The following is a 17,822-nucleotide window of genomic DNA, read 5'->3' as shown; positions in this document are numbered from 1 at the left end:
CCGCTGAACCAATCTTTCAAAACGTTCGGAATCCGAACAAGATGAACCCATATTAGTCGCACGAAGAAGAACGTTCATTTTTTTGTTTGTTTTCTGTGTTTCTTTTTTTTACCTTACGTGCATTGCGTGCAGCCTGGACGTAACTTAATAATCTCCGTGCCTCTGCAGTTCATTTTATTTATTTATTTTTTTCCTTTGCCCATATTATATAATACCAGACGGCCATCCCCATTCATCCACATTACAAAAGATGATATGCATAAATGCGCGAATGCTCGTTGTTGTTGTTGTTTATTTTTTAAAGAATATTTAAATAATTAAACATATTTCCATAATACATTTACATGCAATGTGGATATTGGCAATAGTATGTCATTTTATAATTGAATGATATTGTGCAATCGAGATGACTGGATAGATCATTAGATCAAAATATGCGTTTTATAAACTCGATTGTTATATAGATTTTATTTATCTTTCTATATTTAATATTCTATGTGATTAATTGCTTCTATTACATGCAAGAATTTTTTTTTTCAACATAATTAACATGAATAACATAATTTTAAATGAATAAGTATATAAATACAATATACTGCAATAATTGGATATATTTACAGTTATTTTTTTTAATTATTTATTTAGCAAGTAAAAGATTTAAATTTCGCAATTACCGATTATGAATATAAATACAAACGTAATTTTTTTTTATGAAAACTGATGTTATCACTGACACTTGTTTGTGAGAAACAATGTTATTGAAAAGTTATATAATTAATGATGTAATAACGCCGGCTAATGTAATTACTAAAACGATTATTGGAAATTAATGAAGTTGTTGTAATATTACTAGTTTAAAGGCTGTACATTTGAAGTTGCGTATTTTTGGGAATACTTTAAAATTTCTATGACGTTTTTGATTGATTGCTTATATTGTATCAGATAGATGACTGAGTAGATAGCAAAGATACGAACGATTGTTTTAAATAATAAGAAAACAGAACCTAAATCAAGTGCCTGAGGGAACAGTTGTCTTATCTCTGGAGAAGATGGGGGCAAAAAGGTAAATGAATTTGATTTGGGTACAAACGGACCACCCTATTTGAGTTATTATTTAAAAAAATGTAAAAATGCAGAAGCGAGGATGAGACGATTCTGTTTATCCGTTATTTTCGGGTATTCCTAATCTTCATCCTTTTTAGTGCATTTGAGTGTAAAGCGCGGCGTCTGGCCTTTTGAGGCAGTTATCCTCGAATCCTTTTTGCTGCGTGCGGCAACGGTGCCATCGGGATTAAGTGCGGTCTAGTTGGAGGAGGTAGATAGAGGTCGTTGGATGCTATTGATGGTACGAATGGTATAGGATCATCGTAAATCTTGGGAGGACCGATGTTGCCGCGAGAGTTTTCATTCAATTAAACGTCGAGTTAATTCGCAAAAAGTAATCGGATGTTTCGATCGTAATAAAACTGTCAACGAAGCGGTGGATAGGGGTGGAGGAGAGGAGATGCCCGGGCACCTGAAGGAATTCCGCGGTCCCCGTGAGAAGAAGAAGAAGGAACGGAGGACAATTAAATCAAAATGTCCACTGCGTCGGTGTTAATAACGGACTATGTGCCACCAAACGGATCGTCCTTTCTGCACTGGACCCGGTTTTTCAACTTCGCCATTATTTATAGAGACCTTTCCTCTGTTCTTCGCCGATGTGCCTACTCTCCTCGCCCAGTATTCTCTCCTTCCATCCATTTATTTATCTTTATTTTCGATCCTTTTTGTTTTCGAGCCTTTTTATTCCCTTTTTCCGTTCCGTTCGCTATTGATGCCAGTTTTTTGCGCTCATTCCGCCCTTGCTCCTGTTTTCGTCATGTATAATGGGTCCGGTTTCCATTGTCTTCGGTAAACTGCGAGAGCCACCTGCTGCCTCCTCCGCCGCCACCTCCTCCTCATCCTCCTCTACATCCTCATCCACAACTCCTCCGGATCGGAACGGAGATATTCCCATATTTTCAATTATCCTATCCTATTTATTCTGTAATTTGCCATTTTCAGTTGCGATCACGCAATGCATGCCGTGGACGGGGCGAGCGCGCGGTACCTTTTGCAGTCAAAGTCCCACCGTGTGATTTATACTCGCTATCTAAATAATAGTCTGATATTATTTTATGTGGGATGCCCCGGGGTAAATGTTTCGTTTACAACGTACTCTTCCATATATAAAACGGCCGATGCACGGCGTGTTCCCGTTCCCCCATAACGCCGAGAGATCCGCGCTCGTCCTTTTATTGCGTTTAACTTTGTATATACAACCTTTCAAGAGTATAATTATTTAACCACCTACATCCACTTCAGGAGAGAGACCACTCCGCGAAAAGCAAATACCAGATACCCGTACTGCTTAATAAGCTTCCAATCTTAACCACCATGCCGAGCGCACCGAACAACCCATACAACCATTATTACAATCGAGCAATGTAAATGCTCGTTACATCTGGTATTTCGGGGGTCCGGACGCTGGCTGGATGTGTGATTTCACGCGCCGCTAGAGCGTCGCGACGTCTGCAACGCTACAGCATGTCGACTTCATCCGCTCTCTTTACGCCTCGATACTTCCTGATTACACTTTCTGATAGAGTACCCAGTGAATTTATTACCCCAAATGTGCATCTAAATCATGATTAAAGGATCAACCCCGAATTACTTACGTAATATATGTACATTCTTTTTTTTTTTGCGTGTTGTCCTTCATTTCAAAATGGACATTAAGTACATCAATTTGCGATAGACACGGAACGTTCATCCCGGCGGTAGAATTACATTTGAACTAAGATACACATTATCTTAATGACAACGAAATTACAGATTGAAACGTTCTAAGCCTGTTATACAAGAGATTAACTACCAGCTCGTTTATGTAATTCAACCAGATACATTATGATTTAATAATACATTAATAAGTATTATCTAGCTTTATTAACAAAGTTATAAGATGCGTTTTTATAACGTTTAAGTATGACATAAGTGGCAACAGTTAACTTTAACTTATATAACGTACATCATGTTAATCTTATATTTACATCAAGATAAATCTTTTAAACTATTAAACTAATAATGCTGTGTAAATTGTGTTAACTAATCCTTTCTATTTCTGTTTTCAATATTTAATTTCTTGTGACATAAATAAGTAAGTGAAACGTTTGATCTAGAAGTGTTATTAGTTGAAAATAGTAAACGTAAATTGCAAGCAAACTGATGATTGATAATATAAAACGGTATCTGCATAAAGTCAAGTCCTGATTGCAGATCAGCTATCGTTCGCCAACTTAATAATATTTCATTTAGATTGTAAACAGCGATTAAGGAAAACCGAGTGTGCTGCATGCATGCTGCAAATATGGCGAAGAGTGAATGAGAAAGAGAAAGAAAGAAAAATGCACGGGGAATGGCCACAGTTTTATGCTTTTGAATACTAATGAGATAACTTTGTCTGTCCGTAATAAACTCATTATTTTTATATGTATTTTGCATTTGCTGACTTAACAAATGGAACAGCCAACGGAAGCGTTAAATATCTACTAATTACTTTCTATTAATCAAATGAAAACGAATGGGGAAAAGGTTCTATTTTTCATTGAATACAGTTATTGCTGGTAAAACGACTCTTTGATTTAAAATCATTATCTGGATTGCATTCTAATAGTGTATGTTGTTTATGGAGGAAGGGTTTAGATTCACTACCAACAGGAGTTCCAACGCTCAGCACACTCCCATAGGCGTTTGCTAGAGTAAATTGCAAATTACTGCGTTTCAGCTAGGATTAAAACCTAACGAAATAATTGCGACACTCCTTACGCTTAAGCATATAGATTGATCTAGCAATCAATCTTCATTATATCTTTAGTCAAATTATTTGATTATTATATATGTTTCATGTCAATAATTTTAACATGCTATTAATATTACACATTTCCTACTTTCTCTTAAATTATTTTTTTGTATAATTTTTTTTTTAATTATCTAAATTATATAGTTAATTTATTATATAAACTTTTTGTTTCTACACATAAATTCGGTTGAAAAATGCTGTTTATCCGTTGTCATCAAAGTATAAAACCTAAAATATTTAGGATCGTTTCTGCTTAAAAACAGGATTCCTTTACGGTAAAATAGGAATTTAAGATACTTTGGAATTTTTGGAAATTACGCTCAGCGTACTTTTATTTATTTTTTTTAGTTACCATCGCATTTTCGAGAATCCGACCAAAACTATTTGATTTTATTTACATATTAAACGATTACAATACTTCATTCCTTTGTCGCACCTTCTTACATATATGTGTATTTGATTTAACATTTCTATGAAAAGCGCTGAATAAATGTATAAATAATTAATAATAACTAATTAAATTATATATTTACTTTTAAATATAAACTAAATTATTGCTTATAATGAATATTCTATCAGTTTAGTGTATAATGTGGTTTGGCTTTGATCATTGAAAAATAGTAAAAGAATGAAGCTTGAAATAGTTGTTTCTGTCTGGGCATTTCCATTACCGAAGGCATCCGTGACCTTAGAAGCCCCAATCTGTTTCTAACATTTCTAACATCTCCGACATTAGCTCACATAGGAATGTAAATGCAAAAGCTCGCGCAGTATTTTTCACCGAAGAACTAAAGATCGGAAAGAGCTTTTAAATATATCTATTTCCGTGCAGTTGGGGTTATTTAAACGCACCCGGTTCGTTCGCGATTCCATGTGCACTCCATTCTTTAATTCTTAAGCGTGACACATAGCATTGCAAGAACCTATAAGCCCGGGCTTACTACTAATTCCCCAAAAGTTTGTAACTAAGCAAGACGAAGGTGTTTTTGGTTTCGCTTGCAGCTTGCTTTATAACTTTATTTGGAACGACGTTTCAGTTTTATCTAAATATTATTAGCGTTGTGCATTCTGCTTTTATTTTTTATGTTTTTTAATGCGGCGATAATAATGCAAATGTGAGTGGGAATACGGTCGGATTTTTATCATTTTAAAGTGTTCTGTAATGTATATTGTTCGTTTTGTTTGTCCGAAGGTTTCCTTTACTTTCTTGTGCGTCGAAGCAACCGAATCCCCTGGGTTTTGGATTTTTAATCAGATTGTATGCACATGTGTGTGAATCGGAAAGGTGAGGCTCTTGTGAGCCGTCTTTTCCTTCTTTCGGCTTAAGTAGCCGTTGACGGGCCATCATTAATAATCCGAGTAATTTAAAAAAATAACAGTAGCCGACCATTAAAAGCGAGTAATAATTGATTTCCATCGTGGCTTAGCCGAGGATTAATCACTGCGAGAGAGCAGCACGTAATAATAAATAATAAAAGGCAGAGGAGCGAAAAGGGCATTTGTTGTGTGTGTGTATGTCTGAGTTGGAGCGATGGAGCAGGAGGAGGGTAGTAATTACAAGGAGAACGAAACGTGTAATTATTCCCGGGTCTCTAGTTGATTGATTCGAATTAATACGCACCACGTTCCATCTAATAATAGGTATGTTTCCTATTATATGGGAGTATGTGTGTGCGACTATTATGTAGTAAAATAGCGATTTGTAAAGATACCCAGAACGGCCCAGAATACAAAAGCTAAATATCTGATCCAAACAAACGGTACAAACGAGTTGTAACCGGAGAGCATTTCGCTATCAGGTAAAACAATCGCTGGAACTTTGTCCATCGCATAAAGAGACTTTTCATACGCGCTGGAAAGAAACCCCTTTGGTACCAATCTCATGGGTATTAAATTCATTCCTTTGGTTGGCTCTGTACATCCGTTGCCCATAGATTCCAAACCCTTCCACTCTTCATTCTGGAATTAAAAAAAAGAAGAATGAAAAGAAAAAAACAATGGAGAATGGAGAGGAAGAAAATATTTGGAGTTCGCGGGTCCGCCCAAGGGTTGACCCACGACTTCAAAAGGCACCGACGGTGCCCCGTTGTGTCCGCCCCCAATCACCCTTATTGCTCATTAACGGTCGTTAAAAGGGTATCGCGTGCCACGGCCACCGGCCGTTTATTTATTAAGAACTTAATGAATGAACCGTACCCACTATCATTAATTCAATTCGAATTTACATCGCAGCAACAATCTCCGCATCTCTCTCTCTATATTTTGTTCTTTACCTCTCGACACTCTCGTCTCGTCCTCCCCAGGATTTTAAAATTCGTGTACAGCTGCGTTACAAATGGTATGTCATGCGTACGTTCGGGTGCTTGCATGACGAATCATTTCTGGGTCTGCTTTGATAACTCAATCACACACTCCAGAGGACGCCCGCCCCGTAAATAATGAACGAAATTAATGGACAATGGCGAAAAACCCGTGCGACCATATGATTGATCTTTTATATATGACTATTTAAAAATGCTTTCTTTCTCTTTTACTTTGCTTTAAGAAAAAAGAAACCGAGATGATCAATGCGTTGGGAAAAGGTTTAACGTCTATTTAATAGAGTTATTAGGCAATATTTGTCATGTTTTCTTTTTTCTCTAAAATCGTCAAGTCACCTTTGTCAAATTAATAAAGTTTGTAAATTATATTTCAATTAACTTAAAAAAAAGATGCATCCTTGATTTGCTATTTTAAAAGCATTAATTAAAATAATTAATACTCTTTATCATTGCAATTATCTATAGAATAACTATTTTTCAAATTATTTGTACGTTTTTAAGATTTTCATCGCAATTACAAAAAACGTATAAAAGAATATTTAATGTTCCATATTCTCTATAGAATATAACTAAACAAAATGGCTACTTTATTTTACATCATTTATTATCATTGTATTCATTTGAAGCGTTTATTTGTTTTAATTTTGCTACCCCTATTCTATTTACAGCAATACCTCAAATAGTTCTGTTTCGATTAGTCCGGATTTACTATAGTTCGTTTATTTTGAAAATTTCAAAATAAACTAAATTGTAATAAAAAAATAATCGTTTTTTGTATATATTTAGTTTATCGATTAATCAGATTTCAAACAGTACGTGAATTTCGATTACCCAGACTATGTGAGGTATTTTTGTATATTTAAAACACATTAACTAAGTCTAATTAGAGGCTTGGCTTGGTTCGATTATTAAAGATTTTTTAATTTTGCCCGAAGCCGAGTTCGAATCCAATTAATAATTACAACCAAAGGTTCCGATGAAATATAGTTAGACTAATATTGTTTTCATCGGGTCGAGTGGCGCCAATCGGTTAGTTTTACTATTGATCAACCGTCGCCAGAAATAACTGAAGAAGTTTTGGAGAAGATCAGTTATATGGATTGGAGAGGAATGATCGTAGATTAACTTCCACAATGGCGGCGTTCACAAGTATCTTTTTATTCGGAAAACCGTCACAGAGAGAGAGCGAGATACAGATTACCAGAGAGAGTTACAGGCTGGAGTAGGGCGTACCGTACCGGGTTGGTACGTGACATCATATCCTGGCTGAAGTCAGCGCCACAAAGTTATTATAAATCATTTTCCTTGTTGAATTATATATATATATATATTTACTATATGTTAACATTTATTAATATAATATCTTCGACCATAACGTTTGTCAACTGTACATTTAAATGTATTTTTATTACTATAAATTTACTATTCTATAATTATTTATGTATTTTCTGAAATTATTATTTGAAATAATATAGTTTAATGCTTATGAACTACAATATACAAATTTATGTCATTTAGAAATGATGATATTTTCCTAACATTATTTTTAGGAAGCTCTATTTTCAACTAAAAGATTATAAATTTATATCAGTGATTCAAAGTATGTTGCTATAAATTTGAACGCACTCTATACAAAATTGTGCTTAATATGTTTTCTAAGTTATTTGCGATGAATATTTATTCTTGAATTTAACTGCTGTTTACAATTATCCTATCTTCTAGTAAATGTATGCGAGAGTGATTTATGTGCTGTTTGTGGTTTTAGGAAGTGTTAACATTGCTGCTTGTAGTACGTTGTTCTTAAGAGGTGTATAAGTAGAAAAAGAGAGTGCAAGGTTTCGGTTTCTAGGTCCGACGAACACCCACCGCAGTTAATTAATATAAATAGATCGGTAATATTAAGACAGCAAGTGTGCATGAGGCTTGATGTATTCATTTCTTTGGAAGTGGTGACCGGTGCCGGGTTGAGGGAGAAGTTAAAATTGGGTGCGTGCATTATAAGCGCATAGCGCTGCATATTTACCATCAGTCATTCGGAAAAATTATTTCGGGAAGCAATAAATATGCGATATTTCTTTTTCTGCTGCGTTATTTATATTTTTCGTTTTTATTTTACTTCTTCTTTCTTCTTTATTTTTTTTCTCTTCTCACATCTCGCTTTCCCGTTCGATGCGTCCCGCAGTAATGCCTCTCTGTTTGAAATTTCGTATTCGGTTTTTGTTTTTGGGGGTTCGGGGGGACGAGGAGGGTTGGTGTGATGTACGTTGGTTGTCAGTCCGGACGACTCGATCGGTGAATCAACCCTAAAATAGTCGCCGAGCGGCACGGCCGTAAAAAGCGAAGTGTCGGGAATAAACGGGCATATGGAAATAGGTAAAATGGAATGCGGTTTATTTTCGAATAAACCGCACTGGACGAAGGGGGAAATCGGGAGAGGGAGAAGAAGGCCTCTTCGTATCCACCACCGATGATTTGTTTTTGTTTTTATTTTTGGTATTTTTCTTCTTCGATCATTTTTCGGCATCCGTTTCTACAAATTGCCGCGAAAGAAGTGTCGAGTCTTGAGAAAAAGAGAGACAAGAGTCGAAGGTGTCGAGAGCCGAACAGATGTGCACGTAATGGAATGGCACTTAATAGTTTTTAATGGAGAGAGGAGGAGAGTCGCTCTCTTTCTGCTCGCTGCTTTTCGGTGCTCTCCTTGCTTGAAGCATCGAAGACAGCTGAGGTCGCCTCTTCTTCCTTTCACGATATAATAGGTGCCGGAACACAAGAGGATTAGCTTAGTGTACAAAACATAAATGGTCCCTTTGTCGCGCCCCACTCGAAAAGTGAAAAGGGACACCACCTATTACAGCCGCTAAGCAAACATCTTATGTAATATTTAAGGTATCAATTACCGACCGAGAACTTTATCCATATTCCACCCATCTCCTCCTCTTCTTCTTCTTCTTATCCCCAAATTTCTCAAAATTCAGCTGCAAAGATACATATATATATATTTTGAGACCCGTTTAGGACTGAAAAAGAACGAGGAGTAAACAATATTCAGAACATCCACCCCTCCGATATTCTGTTTCACTTTCTCACCCTCATTCATCCCAACGCCAGGATGCGTATATCAAAGCGCGCACCACTTAGCGGGGTAATGTAATGTTTTGTCTGGTGGTTGGTCCCGAGGGAGGCGCACAAGGACCCGGTTCCGGTCGGCGCTTCCAGTGACAACCTCCATAAATCACCACTCCCCGGGACCTAATCAAATTTGGATTAATCCGAAGAGCGGCAGCGGCGGTGGAAAGACCCCGACTTACGAAGGGTGGGCGATGTATGTGCAATAACTGAAAACGAAAAGCAACGAATCAGAAGTAATTCATTCTGAACGATCAACGTCCCATTAGGGAAATTAAATTGACGTTTTTTAATATGCATCACATTGTAACCCTCTCGCTTCGACGTAATCTATTTACTAGAATTATTCCTCTCTTTTTTTTCCTCTCCCGATGTTCGTAGCAATGTATTTACCCTTTTGTTATTCATTAACATGTCCTACTCTGATTCATACTGTATTTTTATAATCAATAGAGAAAAAAAATTGCAAAAGTTTACTGCTCAAGATTTTATTTTGAAATAAATATTTTAGAATATGATCAAATTAAAAAAAAATATTAAAGTTAATATTTATTGTAACAATAAACTACAAAATAAAAATAATTATTTATATTTATATTTATAAAATTGATTTATTTTTTCATAGAAACTAACATGTTTTATAAATTTTAAAATAAATATACTGAAACTATACAAATATGCACAATATTATTAAATTAATTAATTTACTTTCTACGAATCATTATATTGACTTTTACTATGTAATTTATGATATTGTTGATATTAAATCGAGATTTAATTTAATTATCTCAAATTAATTACTTAAATAAGTTTCTTGTGAAATTGTAAAATAACAAGACAATAATGTTTATGTGAAAACAGTAATGGATTTAATTAAATTTCTGCTACGAGAGACATCCATGAAATAACAATGTTTCTGCGCATTTGCATGCTGACGTCTTCATTGTAAACTTGTCTGAGTATATAATAGCAAATTATTGCAAGTTGTAGTAAATATATATAAAAGTTAATATTTTAAAGTAATCTCTGTTACCTATTGTATTAAATTTGACGTTCGAGATAACCTGTAACCTCTGCGTTCAACTAATTTACATGAAACGCAAATAAATAAATCGATAACAAGCGGAAATAACGTATAGCTCACGCTAACTCGAAAAAAATAGAAACTAACACCAAACATAACAATATTTTAGAAATAATGACTACAATCAAATCCTCTCTCTTGATTTTTTTTTGGTAGGTTTTGGAGGTTAATTAATAAGACGATGAATCAATACGTTCAACTTTGTACATAAAGTAGAGAATTAATTATATTCACTAATTTATTGTAAAAAACAAATCGTCGATTATAATGTATTCTTTTTTTTGGTATCAGAAACTTGTTTTTTGGTGCCATCGTATTTTTATCATGTATAAATGTTAACCAGGGGGAATTAATTACCGATAAAATGAATGAAACGCGAAACGTTATTAGCTATTTTATTTCTTCGGAATGAAAAAAAAAATGCATTTTAGCATCATTTCAGTGTATAAAACGCTGTATTATGAAAATTAAGCGCTGCTATAAAAATGCAAATGTTTGCTACTATTTGGAATATCATGGTCATAACATATTCATCGATTATTTAAATAATTTATGTTTTAAGCCTTGTCATTATTAAAAGAATATTTTGTTGTATTTTGATTTATTTATCTTAATTGGATGTTATTACTGTTTTCTTAATTGTAATTAGTTTTCATTATTTGGCGATTTTGATTTTAGTAATGTGCTTTCAACGTAATGCGTTTTTTTTTTTGTAGTTACAGTAAATTGTAGTAGTTTCGTGTAATGTATTATATAAAGTAATAAGTGCGGAATTGTGATTAATGAGTGGGGAATTACTAGAATTGGAAAGTAATTTGTAAGGTGGTCGTCGATGGATCAGGAAAAGAGCCCTTGGTGCGATCCCTCTGGGAAATCATCGAGATTAGGGAACCACGTAAGGTTCACTTACCCTCTCGAACTTTGCGTGCATCCACCCACCTAATGCAACCTGAATTACTATCGTGCTTCGGCTGTTCGTTTCTTTTTTTTTCTACTTCGGCGATAAGTGTCGGTAGATACAAAGCCTTTCCTCTAAGCGGCTTAGTTTTCAACCACTTTACAAGGCGACTTTGAAGTACGAGCTGCGACTGCTTTCCATCATCCATCCATCCGCTTCCTGTTCATCTCCAAGCTCATCCCAGATTGAGTTATTGTGCGAAAATTGGTTAATTATAATGATCCTTTTTTGGCCCCCCCTTGCTCGTTTGCGGTCGAAGCTCGGACACCGATGATTTACTTAAAAAGTCCATCCCAAATAGGCTTCTGTTCGGACGTGCTGTGCCCTGGCGCCTGACCCCCCACGGGTCCAGACCAAAACGTGCCCCCTTCGGTGATCCTCCAATGCGTATGCATCGCCCTCAACAGCCAACAACCTAACAGTTACGTAATTTGACGTAATACGATAAATATTTGTTTGTCTTTCGGAGAAAGTGGCCTCCGAGACGAGGCACTTCTCAGAACGGAATCTATAAGTCCTCATCTACGAGGTGTTTTGTTTTTTCGACCGTCGAAATAAAGAAGAGAGACGACAGCGATGACGACGAAGAAGAAACGGAGATACCTTTAATATTATGTAAGGAACCACGAGCAGTAAATGAGCATGCTATGTTAATATCGTCATTTCGAATCTGAAACCATCTTCTCTCAAGAAATTTACAAGAATAATTTTCGAATTATCTTCCATCATCAATTCTTCAACAGATCCCAATCTTCAATACAGCTCGACTTACTAGTATTAAACTTATTAACTACATGTTTACGTGACCCTTACAACACAAAGTACACAATTCTATTTCACCTCATTCTTTCGCGTGCTTTACAATCACTGTATATTTAATATTTATCACAAAACTAATATTATATATATTTAATTTTTGATTACCAACAAAAAAAGGAACTTAAACTACATAAGGAATAACAGCACTAATCAGATTTAATTTATTTACATTTACATGTAATTAGTAATTCGTGAAGTTTTTCGTTATTTTCTTTTTTTTTTCTTTTAAAATCTTGACGCTCCGATTAATCATGTGGCCGCGTTTAATTGACAGTACGCCTGTTGTGTCACGTAAATGCATATCAGATCGTTACGTAACGAGCGGCGCTTTGACAGAAAAAAGGAAAAGATAATATATGCGGAACTTTGCTCGTTGTTTGTGCTCTTGTCGACTATGTATTCATTTCATTTATTTTTCTCTTCTCTCTCTCTCACCGCCTGATTATGAGTTAGATATGCCGTATGAATTTTCACGTGATTTATGTTGTTGTTGAAAATGTAATGCAGGTTTTTTTAGTTTACCTTTTACGAAACAAAACCGTTCACTTTTAGGTCAATCGTGAAATATTATATAATCAAATGAAAATAAACTTTTTTTTAAATCATCAAACGCACCTTTCTACCTAGATAAATCGAATTATAATGGTTTGTCTTTCTCGAATTATGTTTGGGTTATATCATTAATGTACAATATTTTTATTATTGATTGATTTATTAAGTTTTATTGATTGTCAATGAGTTTTTCTTTTATTATTATGAACTTGTTCAAAGGAGAAAATGTTCTGTTTTTAATTTATATCCGAAAGATCGGTTGTGGATTTAGGTATAACATTTTTCTTCATTAATCTATTATACCTATGGTGAACTTAAGTGAAGGAAGCACAAGGGGCAGGATCGGCCGTGCGCTATCTCTCTATCTTTCGCTCCTTCTTGCACTCGGTTGGATGGGATGAGAAACAAAGAGAAAACAAGAACATTTATAAAATGGAATACATGGGAGAAAGGAGGGTGTATGATTTGTGTGCGTGTGTGTGAGAGAGAGAAAGGGAGATGGAGAAACCGGAGCATGCAATTATATTTCAATATTATGAATCGGACACGATTTGAATTTATTGGGGCGGCTCGGGCAACACAAACACTAAAAGCGCACAAAGAGAAGGCTGGACGTCGTTTTGTAGCGGGAGGGAATAATTTAATGATGTTCATACGGGCACAAACGAGCCGATCGTGTAAAACACGGCTCCGAGTATCAATCAGCAATATAATTCGATCTTTATATGTTGCTCTCCCTGGACTTTGTGGCCCCACCATCATCGATACAACATCACGCAACTTAACGTAACGCAAAACGAAGATGGTAACCGACCGACGAAAGGAGAAAACACAAGCAAAACATTCACCCAAAATACTGCTCTCTCTCCGTTTTATTCTTCTTTTCTATCATATTTTACTTCTTATAAGTTCTCACAATCACAACTTCTCTTCAGGTTTTATGGTATACAAAGAGTCTTAAGCATAGTACATAAAATGTATACTTTTCAACTACAATTAAATTATTCTCATTTTTTGAAAAAACAAGTCTCAAATATATATATATTAATTACTTAAGAATATTTAGTTTATTTTGATTTAAAAATTATTTTTTTATGTTTTTAAGTTTTCCAATTTTAATAATAATTAAATAAAATTACTATAATTATAATTGAAATAGTTTAATATTAAACTTATTTTTTTTAATTATTGTAAGTTTCTGGTATAATTAAAAGAAATTAATTATTTAATTTTGAATATGAATGAAAACACGAAAAATTGAATTAATTGAAAGTAAATTAATTTAATAATTGTTCATAAGAAACCAAGACCAATAAATTTAGCTGCTCTGAGATTTATTCCTCATTATATCATATTTTGTTACTAGATTCTCAATTTATTTTAACAATAATAATATATAAAATGAGATAAAATATTGCATTCTACTAAATATGTAATGTTTTAGGTCAAACGATCTAAATAAGAAATCATCTTAGTCATAATTGTGACTAAAGTAGATATTTTTAGCAGTCAACAAGAACACAACACCTTTAAACTGCTCAATGTAAAAGATTTATTTTCAAGTTCTCAGAATCACTCATTAATTTACAATAATAACAACATTGAATTACGTACTTTGAGTTAGTTTTCTTCCATTCTAAATTAATTTATTTTGTTGCTAATTATTACAAGTATTAAAATCACTTTCCCTAGTGTAAATATATAGTTACTTTAATGTCATAGCAAATTGTAAATTATTATTAGTTAATAATATTCATTTATTACATACATGCAAACCCGTCTCCTATAATAAACAAATTGAGTTTTTTTTTTATTTAACAATTTTTATTAGCACATTTATTACCCTCATACAAAATGCAGAAAATATATTTTTTGTTTTATCGATAAATTCTTATGTCAATTTATGTAAATATTAATAAAATTTGTTAAAAACTTAATATTTGTCTGTGGTTTTATGTATTTTCATTTATAATTGCAATTTTAATGACTATAATTAAAACAACTTAACGTCACCTTTTATTAAAGTAAATATAATATTGTTTTGTTACAATCAACAAGATTTATGTATTTGAAACTATATTAGTATTTACAGTAACTTTCCAAGTAAATTTTAGATGAGTTTTTTCTTGAGTCATCTTAGAAGTTGCTAAATAAATAATTAGTTACCTGTTCCGTTTTTTGTTTGTGCGATAAATTAAATGTATTACGTGTTTTCGGTGTGGCATTAAATGGAGATTTATGCATTCTTGTGGAGAGCGCACTTAGAAAAATTGGGATACGAGTCTAGGGGGGTTGAAAATGAGACGGAGATGGCAAGGATCGTAAAAGCGGGTGGGAAAAGATCGGTTCTTAAATATAGACATATTTTTTCCTGCCGTCGTGTCCTCTGGGGACGCTTAAATGAAAACAAATTACTGGTGTGTTTGGGTTTGTATTACATCGCCAGACAATACTCTGGCAATAGGGGAGGACGAAAATGCCGTCATCGTTGCGTTAGTTGCGTAATGTTTGTAGAGTGAGAGAGTGAGGAACGAGGGGTTCAGATGGAGGAGCTCTCGAGAATTGATTATGATTACGGGTGGATGGAGGGCATTAATTGCTGAAAATGAGCCATAATTGACAACGCTTTATGGCGAGGCGCCTCATAAAGGACAAGCTTTTAGCATAAATCCGGCGGGCGCCGTTCAGGATCTGCAGGATGGAGCGAGATAGCGAAGAGAGGGAATGAGATGAGATGGTTCCTTAAAATAATACCGCGAGATCAAAGCCAAGACCCATTGGTATTTCTCACTCGGTATGGCCGATAATGAACGTGAAAGAACGGTCGCATTCTAATGCTGCTGCCGTTGTGACTCTGTTACGTGGGTCGCATTCGGAAAACTAAATCATGTCCAATTTCAAAATGCACATCACACGTAACACGGCTAACTTACAAATTCGTTATTTGTATAAATTAGTAATATCTCAGATGGTAACACTCCCCTGTCTCTGCGCTGAAACTATGTCACTTTCAATCTTCGTGTAATTGGCTATTATGCATTGTAGCACTCTCATAAGTAGCAAAAATATGTGGACAGTAAATACACAGACTTGCTATTTTTATGCTGCGAGAACTGTGCCAATAGAAAGGTATATTATTATATTTATTTGCAGCTGAAATTCCTTCAGTATAGACTCGTTTAATATAACAAATAAATATTGAAATACACACACTACTTTAGCCTACTGTTTACTTATGCCTCAAGGTATAAACATATATTTCCGTATTGGAGAAAATATAATAATTCAATTTAAAGTTATTATATTTGTATTTAGTTTTTTTAAATATTTATATATAGATAATAATATATATAGATAATATTAATACATTGAAAATTTAATACTTCCACGAAATTTACGATATTTTTGTATTTTAAAAAATTCATCTTCATTCTTTCTTCTTGAATTTTTTGTTTTAATTTACTGTATTTTTTTAATCATTTTAATGTTTGAAATGTACTAAACATTTAATTATTGTTTTACAATCATTTTTACTTAAGTTTATCACGAACGATTTGTTATAATTGCTTAACAATATGTGAAAGGAAATGTAACATTTACATTATTTGAACTTAATTCAATTATGTTTTCATTTTAGCGAAAGCTGAATTTTGACGTACATAATGTTTTATGTTGCCATTCAATTACTTAATGTGAAATGCATGTTCACATTCGACAAAGTGCTCTCACTGGATTCGCACGATTCGCAAGTTTCCATATATTTTTTTCCTCCATTCGATTTTCGAATGAAGTAGTCATGTTTTAAATTCGTTGTTGACGTAAACAAATGCTCGTTAATCCACTGATCAGGAAATAAATTAAAGGGAAAGGTGAATGTTTAAATCGTTGTTTCATGTAATTATTTCATAATTTAACATCTATGTTGAAACATATAAAAAAAATCTCAAAAATAACAATTTGATTTTTTTTTAATTTAATGTAAATACGTTATTGAAAATTATTTGTTTTAAATTTAAGAAATATTTAACACTGTTTTATTTATAAATTAGGATTTTAAAAATTTAAAAATTAATTTATTATAAATATAAAAACTAATCTAATAATTATTACTATCTAATTACAAATATTTAACGAGTTTAATCCGTTTCAAAATTTCCGGATTTTTACTCGTATAGTGAAACAGATTAAAAAATACACATAATATGTGTTCACAAGTTTTAAAAATGATGAAGCAGGCGCGCAATCCGGTACTTCTCTTCTCGTCGTCACTCGTTATGCGAAACGCATTCATTTTGCTCGTTAAGCGAAATGCTCGTTATTCGAGGAGCTCGTTAAGCGAGGTTCCGCTGTATATTGAATTAGAGATAAAAACGTTTCACCTATTACGATTATTTGAAATTTAAGTATCTTAATAAAAAAAAGTTAAAATTTTTACTTTTCTCGGTTGAAATTCATTAAGGGGCTGTCAGTTTAACGCTGCTTAATTCTTGAATCCAAGAGAGTAGAAGAAAATAAATATATTCATCCGTTCTCATCACCATTTCCATTAGAAGATATTCGAGTTTGTTTTACATTTGGGTAAGCAACGGGAGGTCCCAGACCCAACGAAAATATTTATTTCCGAATTATGAAAATGCCCATAAAACGAGCTACCATGTTTTGATTTAGACGAGTAACCCACAACGACGGGATTTTTGATATTTTGCATAATAAATAATCAATAATTAGTAGATTAATTTGAATAAATATGGCAGAAATGTGTAGTTTTATAATCCACATATTCGTAAATAAATACGATTTTCTTCTACATAAATTATTTTTAATTTGACAGTTTCCGTTGTAACTATATACGTTTTGAGATTTAGAAATGTAAATTGTTTAATTAATATGCTTATGAATCGAGTTGCGTAAAGCGCGATTTACATGGAACAATATTTATTTTCATAAATAAACCATTTCTCTTCTTGTCTGTTGATGTTGAAAATGAAACAGGACAATGGTTTGTCGTCGGTTAAAAACATAAAAATTTATTTGTCTCAGCGATTTGGCGCAAACTGTTGAAGCGTTGAAATGGTCAGATTA

General features: G+C 33.7%; 1 protein-coding gene across 9 annotated transcripts in view; it reads left to right on the top strand.

Moving 5' to 3' along the window:
• The window catches only part of LOC108560309 (neurobeachin), a 110,414-nt gene that overhangs the window by 67,359 nt on the left and 25,233 nt on the right, over positions 1-17,822 (top strand). The gene's annotated exons all lie outside the window — the stretch shown is intronic.

Source organism: Nicrophorus vespilloides, unplaced genomic scaffold (assembly GCF_001412225.1).
Source record: "Nicrophorus vespilloides isolate i.1.1-1 unplaced genomic scaffold, Nicve_v1.0, whole genome shotgun sequence".
Classification (NCBI taxonomy): domain Eukaryota; kingdom Metazoa; phylum Arthropoda; class Insecta; order Coleoptera; family Silphidae; genus Nicrophorus; species Nicrophorus vespilloides.
Note: the sequence above shows the minus strand (reverse complement) of the source record. Positions and strands in the feature narration are given on the sequence as shown.